The sequence below is a fragment of the Micromys minutus genome (assembly GCF_963924665.1).
Source record: "Micromys minutus genome assembly, chromosome: 21".
Lineage (NCBI taxonomy): Eukaryota > Metazoa > Chordata > Mammalia > Rodentia > Muridae > Micromys > Micromys minutus.
The window spans coordinates 17,078,974-17,088,213 of record NC_137956.1 but is presented as its reverse complement, the minus strand read 5'-3'; positions in this window follow the sequence as shown (position 1 = coordinate 17,088,213).

Sequence of the window (9,240 nt, the reverse complement as noted above, 5' to 3'; positions counted from 1 at the left end):
GTGTAGGCCTGAGGTCAGCCAGGTTTTCTCAATTTTCCTGGTACTTGCCAATTAGGCTAAACTGGCTAACTAGCCAGCACCTGGCATTCCCAGTGTCTACCTCCCAGGAGTTTGTATTACAAGGGCAGGCCACCACACCCAGCTTTTGTACATGGGTTCTGGAGGCTGAACTCAGCTCCTTATGCTTGCAAGAAAGTACTTTACCAGTTGAGCTGGTAAATTTCCCTAGCGCCTTGAGCCACATCCTACACCACCACTACTACAGAGACTAGTGAAAGCCTGGCATAGTCCACTTCATTCTCTAAAACTTCCGAACCTACCCACCAGATATTTGACTGTAGGTCTTGGAAGGGTCTCAGAGGCTTGACTCCAAGCCCTGATACTTGTCATGTCGCTAGGTGTTTTTGTTTTTGTTTGTTTTGTTTTTTTTCCTTCTGTGATTTCCCCAGACACAAACTGTATGAAAGCATTGAACTATGTCAAGAGGACATTTTGCAGAATAAGTTCTCTTAGATTCTTAGTGTTGATACATCAAAGTGTGCAGTTGGAAAGGCATAGTAAGGAGCAGACTCGCTTGTGGAAATCACCACTAAGCGTGTAGAGCCCTTTATAGCATTTTACAGCAGGAAGACAGAAAAGGGGAGTTCTGTCCATGCACGTGTGCTGGCAGAGAGAGTTCAAGGACAGAGTGCAAAGGCTTAGCAGGACTAAGCCATAGGTTAAACATCCCCAGCTCACCAATGAGGGAGAACAGATTCCAATTTTGTGATACGCTTTTGAAAGAGGTGAATACATAATACAGACATGATTGAAAGAATGGGTTTATGCAGATGTTATATACAATAAATCATTCATATTTAAGTTATATATTTTGATTATTTTTATATTAGATAAAATTACAAATAACTGACTATACCAACCATCCTTCTCCAAGTTTTTCTTGGGCCCTTGACTCTTCCTCCTGTCCACATAGCTCTCTACCTGTGCCTTAGGAACATTTGAATCTGATAAGACGAAAATCAGCTAGCATTTTGCCCAATTTAATATAGATGGAGTCATAAAATAATAATTTATTTTTTGCCTTATTTTGACTGATTTCATGCTGATTTTGAGATTCATTCATGGGGTTGTGTGTATTGATGTCCACTTTATGACAATAACACAGTTTGCTAATCCATTTCCATTTCTGTGATTGTCCACATTTGAGTTCTTTTTAGTTTGTTGTTGCTCCATATAAAACTGCTAAGAGAATTCACCTACAATTATTGGTATGAAGTATAGTTGACTTTCTCTGGAGCAAATACCCAGGAATAGAGAAGCTCTATCACATGGTAAGTATAGCTCGAAGTTGCGTTTTCTAAAGTTACTCTATTGTACATTCCTTTAACCAGCGTTGTATGATAGTTACAATCTCTCCAAATCCATTCCATCACTTGGTGTGGCTACTATTTTCAGTTTTAGGGATTGGGTTATGTTCTTCAGTATTTCTGGGATCCCCTGGATATTTCACAAGTGTTCCCTTAAAAGAATGGGTGCCTTCTACGTACTATGTGGCTGTTTTCAATAACTTACTCTACTATTCCTTGGATCATACTGGGTCCATAAGACATCTCTACTCCCCTGTTGCATCCCCTATTATTGAGACTCTGTTAAATCACAGGCTGTGTGTGTGTGTGTGTGTGTGTGTGTGTGTATAAAGTTATCATAGGATAGCCTTTAATTGAGATACAGACAAATAGAAATTTAGTTTCCATGAGCCTTTGGAAAAGCAGCAGGAGCTAGACAGACAGTCTGGAGAAGGGAATCCTTCAGCAGAGAGAGAGAGAGAGAGAGAGAGAGAGAGAGAGAGAGAGAGAGAGAGTTCACGTTGGGCAAGCACTTGACTTCTGATCAACAATCCAAGTCCAAGGTGTTCAAACCCTCCTCAATTCTTCACAAGTTAGTTTTACTTTCTCCAGCCTCACTAGCTGCTACATCGGTTCCTTCAGCACAGTAGGATGTTTTCTGGCCCAAGGGGCCCTTTCATTTTGTTGCAATCTCTACCCAAATATTTATCCACAGATCTTTAGACATTCGTGAATTACCCTTAGTTCAACTTTTAGTTTCTTTTAAAGGACATATTTATTTTTGTTTTAAGTTATATATACGTCTAGGAGGGTTGCATTGGAATGCAGGTACTCACAGTGGCATTATATGAGCTGGAGTTAAAAGCCATTCTGAGCCTTCTCCCAGCACGGATGTGCCCTGAACATCCCCTGAGCCCCAACAACCTGTGTCTTGTATTTAATGAGATCGTATGTGATTTCGAGCCCTCCATGACTTTCTTCCCACCCTTTATCAAATCTCTATCTGTTCATAGATTTTTAATCTATCTGTAGTAATATTATTCATTTGTTTGTGCTTATTGCTTCTTTCCCCTAAAACATGTACTTTGAATATGAGGTCTTTATTCTTCTTTGCTGCAGGATATTTCATCAACCTGTCAACCCTGAGATTGTGTTGGTTTCTGAAACACCTGTAGCACATACCTTTAATCCCTCTGGTGGGAATACTGTCATACCTTTTAGTACACGTGTTTAATTACAAACAATGAAGGTAAAGGTAGTTTGTAGAAGGAAGTCTAATGCTTGAATGTCATGTCTATCCACACACATTTGGTCACTTGATCTTTGAGAGAGGAGCTAAAAACATCCAATGGAAAAAAGACAGCATTTTCAACAAATAATGCTGGTTTAACTGGAAGTCAGCATGTAGAAGAATGCAAATTTTTCCTTTTTATCTCCTTGTACAAAGTTCAACTTTTAGTGGATCAAAGACGGCCACTTAAAACCAGCTACACGGATCAAAGGCTCAGGCCATCTACCACCTGGAACAGCGGAGATCCAGAGACACAGGCTAGGTACACAGGAGAGACAGGAACCAATCACTGACAACAAGACAACATATAATCACAGACAACAAGATGGCAAGAGGAAAGCAAAAGAACTTACCCAATGGAAACCAAGACAACCTGGCAACACCAGAACCCAGGTCTCCCACCACAGGAAACAGTGGAATGCTAAACACTCCAGAAAAAGAAGACTCAGACCCAAAATCATACCTCAAGATGATGATAGGGATACTTAAAGAAGAACAGAAAGAAAAGCATAAAGAAATAGAAGCTTTTAAAGAGAAAACAAGAAAAACACTCAAAGAAATCAAGGAACTAGAGGAAAACAAAACCAAAGAGATGAAGGAATTGGAGAAGAAATTTAAAATTGAAGTGGAAACAATAATTAAAACACTAAAAGAGACAACACTGGAGGGAGAAAACCTAAAAAGGAAATCCGTTGTCACAGATGCCAGCATCTCCAACAGACTAGAAGAGATGGAAGAGAGAATCTCAGGGGCCGAAGACAACATGGAAAACATAGACAAAACAGTCAGAGAAGCCAAAAAGCACCTAACCCAAAATATCTAGGAGATCCAGGACACAATGAGAAGAACAAAGCTAAGGATAATAGGAATAGAAGGCAAAGAATATCAACTAAGACACACAGTAAATATCTTCAACAAAATTGTAGAAGAAAACTTCCTTACCCTTAAGAATGAAATGACCATGAGCACAAAAGAAGCCTACAAAACTCCAAATAGCGTGGACCAGAAAAGAAATTACTCCAGACACATAATAGTCAAAATGCCAAGTGCCCAAAGCAAAGAAAGAATACTAAAAGCAGTAAGGGAAAAAGGTCATATAACATATAAAGGCAGACTAATCAGAATCACACCGGACTTCTCAACAGAGACTATGAAAGCTAGAAGATCCTGGACAGACATCATGCAGATTCTAAGAGAACACAAGTGTCATACCCAGCAAAACTCTCAATCACCATAGATGGAGAGACCAAGATATTCCAGCACAAAACTAAATTTACACAATATCTGACCACAAACCCAGCACTACAATGAATTATAGGTGGAAAACCCAATACAAGGAGGGAAACTACATCCTAGTAAAAACAAGAAAATACCTAATCAAGAAAACCAAAAGAAGAAAGACACACAGGCACAATTTTACCTCTAAAAGCAAAAATAGCAGGAAACAGCAACCACTATTTTTTAATATCTGTTAACATAAATGGACTCAATTCCCCAATAAAAAGACATAGGCTATCAAACTGGATACATAAATAGAATCCAGCATTTTGCTGCATACAGGAAACTCATCTCAGAGACAAAGACAGACACTATCTCAGAGTAAAAGGTTAGGAAAAAAACCTTCCCAGCAAACAGGCCCAAGACGCAAGCTGGAGTGGCCATTCTAATATGGAATAAAGTAGATTTTCAACCAAAAGTTATCAAAAAAGATAAGGAAGGACACTTTTTACTCATTACAGGGAAAATTTGTCAGGAGGAACTCTTAATCCTTAAAAAATATGCTCCAAACACAAGAGCACCCATATTCACAAAAGAAACCATAGTAAAGCTCAAAAAATACATTGTATCCCACACAATAATAGTGGGAGACCTCAACACCCCACTCTCATCAATGGACAAATCCTGGAAACAGAAACTGAACAAGGACACAGTGAAACTAGCAGAGGTTATGAACCAATTGGAATTAACAGAGATCTACAGAACATTTCATCCTAAAACAAAAGAATACACCTTCTTCTTAGTACCTCACAGCACCTTCTCCAAAATTGCCCATATAACCGGTCACAAAACAAGCTTAAATAGATATAAGAAGATTGAGATACTCCCATGCATCCTATCAGATCACCATGGTTTAAGGCTGGCCTTTAAAACAACAAAAACAACAAAAAGCCCATATACACATGGAAACTAAATAATGCTCTATTAAATGACAGCATGGTCAAAGAAGAAATATAGAAAGAAATAAAGGATTTTATAGAATTTAATGAAAATATAAATACAATATACCCAAACCTAGGGGATGCAATGAAAACAGCACTGAGAGGAAAACTCATAGCTTTGAGTGCTTCCAAAAAGAAACTGGAGAGAGCATACAAGAGCAACTTGACAGCACAGTTGAAAGTTCTAGAACAAAAGGAAGCAGATACACTCAAGAGGAGTAGACAGCAAGAAATAATCAAACTCAGAGCAGAAATTGACCAAAAAAACCAAAAAGAACCATAGAAAGAATCAACAAAACCAAGAGCTGGTTCTTTGAGAAAATTAACAAGATTGATAAGCCCTTAGCAGACTAAGTTGAGGGCAAAGAGAGAGTATCCAAATTAACAAAATCAGAGAGGAATGTGGAGACATAACAACTGAAACTGAGGAAATTCAAGAAATTATGAGATCCTACTACAAAAGCCTATACTTAACAAAGCTGGAAAATCTGGAGAAAATAGATGAATTCCTAGACAGATACCAGATACTAAAGCTAAACCAGGACCAGGTAAACCATCTAAATAATACCATAACACCTAAAGAAATAGAAGCAGTCATCAAAAGCCTCCCAACCAAAAAAAGCCCAGGTCCCGATGGGTTCAGTGAAGAATTCTATCAGACATTTATTGACGACCTAATACCAATACTCTCCAAACTATTCCACAAAATAGAGTCAGATGGAACACTACCTAACTCATTTTTTGAGGCCAAAATAACCCTCGTTGCTAAACCACACAAAGACCCTACAAGGAAAGAGAACTTCAGACTAATCTCACTTATGAACATCGGTGCAAAAATACTCAACAAAATTTTTGCAAACTGAATCCAAGAACACATCAAAACCATCATTCACCATGATCAAGTAGGCTTCATCCCTGGGATGCAGGGGTGGTTTAATATATGGAAATCCATCAACGTAATCCACCATATAAACAAACTCAAAGAAGAAAATCACATGGTCATATCACTAGATGCTGAGAAAGCATTTGACGTAATTCAACACCCCTTCATGTTAAAAGTCTTGGAAAGACCAGGAATTCAAGGCCCATACCTAAACATAATAAAAGCAATATACAACAAACTAATAGGCCCACATCAAACTTAATGGCGAGAAACTTGAAGCAATCCCACTAAAATCAGGGACTAGACAAGGCTGCCCACTCTCCCCCTACCTATTCAACATACTACTGGAAACCCTAGCCAGAGCAATTAGACAGTAAAAGGAAATCAAAGAGATACAAGTTGGAAAGGAAGAAGTAAAAACATCAATGTTTTCAGATGACATGATAGTGTATGTAAGTGACCCCAAAAATTCCACCAGAGAACTTCTACAGGTGATAAACAAGTTCAGCAAAGTGGCTGGATATAAAATTAACTCAAACAAATCAGTAGCCTTCCTCTACTCAAAGGACAAACATGCTGAGACAGAAATTAAGGAAAAGATACCCTTCACAATAGTCACATACAATATGAAATACCTTGGTGTGACTCTAACTAAGCAAGTGAAGGACCTGTATGACAAGAACTTCAAATCTCTAATGAAGGATATCGAGGAAGATCTCAGAAAATGGGAAGAGCTCCCATGCTCATGGATTGGAAGGACCAACACTGTAAAAATGGCCATCCTACCAAAAGCAATCTACAGATTCAATGCAATCACCATCAAAATTCCAACCCAATTTTTCATAGAGTTAAAAAGAGCAATGTGCACTTTTATCTGGAATAACAAAAGACCTAGAATAGTGAAATCCATCCTCAACAACAAGAAAACATCTGTGGGAATCACCATCCCTGACCTCAAGCTATACTACAAGGCAATTGTGTTGAAAACTGCATGGTATTGGTACAGAGCTAGGCAGGTGGATCAATGGAATAGAATTGAAGATCCAGAAATGAGCCCTCATGTATACGGTCACCAGATTTTTAACAAAGGAGCTGTAACCATTCAATGAAAAAAGGACAGCCTATTCAACAAATGGTGTTGGTTCAACTGGCACTCAGCATGCAGAAGAATGAAAATAGATTTTTTCTTAGCTCCTTGTACAAAGCTCAAACGCAAGTGGATCAAAGATCTCCACATTAAACCATGTACACAGAATATTAGAAGAGAAAGTAGGGAAAACCTTAGAACACATAGGCATAGGAGAAAATTTCCTGAACAGAACAACAATGGCTCGTGCTCTAAGGCCAAATGTGGACAAATGGGACTTAATGAGATTGCAAAGGTTCTGTAAGGCTAGGGACACTGTCAAGAAAACAAAAAGGCAGCCAACAGATTAGGAAGAGATCTTTACCAACCCCTCATCTGTTAGAGGCCTAATATCCAAGGTATACAAAGAACTCAAGAAGTTAGACACCAGAGAATCAAACAACCCTATTAAAAATGGGGTACAGAGCTAAACAAAAAGTTCTCAATCGAGGAATATCGAATGGCAGAGAAGCATCTAAGGAAGTGCTCAACATCCTTAGCCACCAGGGAAATGCAAATCAAAACAACCCTGAGATTCCACCTCACACCAGTCAGAATGGCTAAGATCAAAAATTCAGATGACAGCAGATGCTGGCGAGGATGTGGAGAAAGAGGAACACTTCTCTACTGTTGGTGGGGTTGTAAACTGGTACAACCACTCTGGAAATCAGTCTGGCGATTCCTCAGAAAATTGGACCTGAAGACCCAGTTATTCCACTTCTGGGCATATACCCCAGAGAAGCTCCAACATACAACAAAGACACATGCACCACATTGTTCATAGCAGCTCTATTTATAATAGCCAGAAGCTGGAAAGAACCCAGATGTCCTTCAGTAGATGAATGGATACAAAATTTGTGTTATATTTACACAATGGAGAACTACTCAGCTATCAGAAACAATAACCTAATGAAATTCTTAAAAAAAATTGATACATCTAGAGAACATCATCCTGAGTGAGGTAACCCAGTCACAAAAGAACAAACATAATATGCAGTCACTGATAATTGGATACTAACTCCAGAAAGCTCTGAACACCCCAGAAACAGTGTACAAACTATATGAAGTTCAAGAAAACAAAGGCCAAAAAAAAAAAGAAAGAAAAAAAGAAAAGAAAAGAAAAGAAAAATCATTATGCTTAATCTTTACACACCAAGAAAACTTTGACTATTTCCAGGTTACATCTTGTTTGACATGTACTTTATGCTCATTGTAACTAGAAAGATTTTAAGGCATACTATCAAACCTTTAAAAAAATCAAGTACTGACAAAAATGTATTCATATACTGTTATACAAAAATGCTTTTTAAATCTGTACATTTATCTTTGTTTTGTAAAATAAAGTTGTTCAATTAAAAAAAAAATAAAACCAGCTACACTGAAACTAATAGAGGAAAAAGTGGGGAAGAGCTTAGAACATAGGAACAGGGGGAAATTTTCCTGAACAGAACATCAATGGCTTTTGCTCTATGATCAATAATCGACAAATGGGACCTCATGAAATTGCAAAGCTTCTGTAAGGCAAAGGACACTGTCAGTAGGACAAAATGGCAACCAACAGGTTGGAAAAAGATCTTTACCAATCCTACATCTGATAGAGGGCTAATATCCAATATATACAAAGAACTCAAGAAGGAGTCTTCAGAGAATCAAATACTCTTATTTTAAAAAATTGGGTACAGAACTAAACAAAAAATTCTTAACTTAGGAATAATGAATGGCTGAGAAGCACCTAAAAAAATGCTCAACATCCCTAGTCATCAGGGAAATGCAAATCAAAACAACCCTGAGAGTCCATCTCACACCAGTCAGAATGGCTAAGACAAAAACTCAGGTGACAGCAGATGCTGGCGAGGATGTAGAGAAAGAGGAACACTCCTCCACTGTTGATGAGATTGAAAACTAATACAACCACTCTGGAAATCAGTCTGGAGGTTCTTCAGAAAATTGGACATAGTACTACCTAAGGATCCAGCTATACCACTCCTGGACATATATCCTAAAGATGCTCCAACATATAACAAGAACACATGCCCCACCATGTTCATAGCAGCCTTATTTATAATAACCAGAAGCTGGAAATAACCCATATATTCTTCAACAGAGGAATGGATACAGAAAATGTGGTACATTTACAGAATGGAGTAAATGTTATTAAAACAATGACTTCATGGATGGAACTAGAAAATAGCACCCTGAGTGAAGTAATGTCCCCCCCCCCCCCATATCTCTCTCATACACACACACACAGGTAAAACCCACATGGTATACTGTTACTGATAAGTGGATATTAGCCCAAAAAGCCACGAATACCCAAGAAACAATTCACAGACCATATAAAGCTCAAAAGGAAGGAAGGCCAAAATGTGGATGCT